Genomic DNA, 2,217 nt, shown 5'->3' with positions numbered 1-2,217 from the left:
AAAAAAAAAAAAAAAAAAGGTCTTTCTATGATAATCATTTACCATTTATGTAATCAAAAAGTTGTTTTTATTATTTTAGTTTATATGCCTTTGTGGAATATGAGTGTGTGTGTGTGTGTGTTTGGTAAAAGGCTTTAATATCTCTGTTATTGATCTTACTGTCAACTGATGTGTTTATTCAATTGAATGGTGGCAGGCTTATTATCTACTGCTACGTGTGCTATGAGAACAGAAAGAGTTGTTTATCAAAGCCTGGGATTGCCATAAAATTAACTTTTTGTTTCTCTTCAAATACGATGAAACACAGCAACAATGAAACACTCTCATAAAAAGAAAAAAAAAGCTATTCTTATTTTGAATCAACATAAACACAAACAAAAGAGAATTTTATCTTCTTGTTCTTAAAGGGATCTGAGAAATCATCAGGACCCCAGAAAACCGGGAACCACTCCTGCCCACAAGACCCAGAGAAGTTTCTTGTCTTCTCAGCTCCATGCTGCAACTGGCATGAATTCCACTCTGGAAACAGATACATTCACCACCAAGATTTGCTTCCCATGTTGTCCAATGAGCCAGAACCAGAACGACTGAGAAGGCGGTAGACAGCCAGCTTTGTCAGCCACCCAAGGGCATTTGCAAGCCTGGAGGTTCAACAGAATTTACAGCTACAGTCTGAGGGGCTCAGCCTGCAGGCCCGGCCTGAGGCCACCTTACTCTCAGACTCAGGTTTCTCCAAGAACTCATCAGACAGGTTGCTGCACAGCTCATGGTGTGACTGTCCCCAGCTGTATCCCTCAGGTCATTGCAAGTAAAAGACAGAGCATGAAAGAGAGTGCAGGGGCCAGGCGTGGTGGTGGATCAGACCTGAAATCCCAAAACTTTGGGCGGCAGGGGCAGAAGCAGAGGACGGCCTGAGCCAGCAGTTCAAGACCAGCCTGGGAACATGGTGAGACCCTGTCTGTACAAAAAGAAAAAATTTAAAAAACAATTAACTTGGCATGATGGCTTGCACCTGTATTCCCAGCTACTTGGGAGGCTGAGGTGGGTGGATGACTTGAGCCCAGGAAGTTGAGGCTGCAATGAACTGTGAGGGCACCACTGTACTCCAGCATGGGCAACAGAGCAAGACCTTGTCTCGATTTTTAAAAATAAAGAGGGTGCAAGGAGGTCTTTTGACAAGGGACTGATCCTGAAAGAAGCCTATAAGGGTTATGGGGCATGGAACAATGGTGCTGACATGTGGGCACAGAGCACAGCTCTTCTACCACTCCTGGGCCAAAGGGCAAGGGCAGGCGGCCGTTCCCATGCCTGGGGATGGAGGGCTCCAGGAGGGACCTTCCCCAAGCAGAGCTGAGACCAGGCTCTGAGGGAAGTCGCCCACTCAGACCCCTCTGGGAGACAGCAGGGTCCTTTTAACCCCAGCTTGACTTCCTCATTCAGCACCATCACCCGCCCCAGCTCCTACTTGGCCAAATTCACATTGGCACCGAGCACGATGGGGAAGGCTGGAGCGAAAACTGGAGAGGCCAAGGAAGGCTTCCAGTGCTGCAGGCTTCTAGGATCTACACCAGCAGCAGCGTCAGCAGCCTACCCAGGTCCTGCTTGCATCCTCCCGCAACGTGGAGTGAGATTCTAGCCAGCTGAGCAACTGCTCTCTCTTCCCTCCCAAACCCAAGGGACACACAAGGAAGTCAAACTAATCCACACAAACATGCATGGATCTTGAGTCAGAAGAATGCACCTTGCTTTCCTGCTCTCCTGCCTCTTTGTGAATGCCTAGCTCTTCTGAAGTGGCCCAGTGGGTTAGGGTTAGGAGAATGAGGCCACCAGCAAAGTCCGAGGATAACGAATTCTCAGAGCAGCACAAGAAGGGAGCGACTTCCCCTCTGTACCTTGCCTGCCTCACTCTGGCCCTGGCCCTGTCTGAGAGCAGAACATAAATACACTAACAGGTTATTTGGGTATACAGTAAGCTAAGTCTGTAAACAACAACTCTTATGCCAGGTGACATCCTGACTGTATGTCATTGTGACAGCTGACAGTGAAATGGCGTTTTTTTTTCAGCACCTCTCTATAAAAAGCTGCCTCAACTGGGCAACCTGAGTGCCAATTGTCCTGGGCTGAACAAGCTCAGTAATTCAAAACACATATGTCAAATGCCATTCATATCTTTCCCTTGAAATGGAAGTGCAGCCAGAAATCTTCCTACTTAGAGTC

The sequence above is a fragment of the Rhinopithecus bieti genome, unplaced genomic scaffold (genome assembly GCF_001698545.2).
Source record: "Rhinopithecus bieti isolate Rb0 unplaced genomic scaffold, ASM169854v2 scaffold_32012, whole genome shotgun sequence".
Classification (NCBI taxonomy): Eukaryota; Metazoa; Chordata; class Mammalia; order Primates; family Cercopithecidae; genus Rhinopithecus; species Rhinopithecus bieti.
This window is presented reverse-complemented; position numbering follows the sequence as displayed.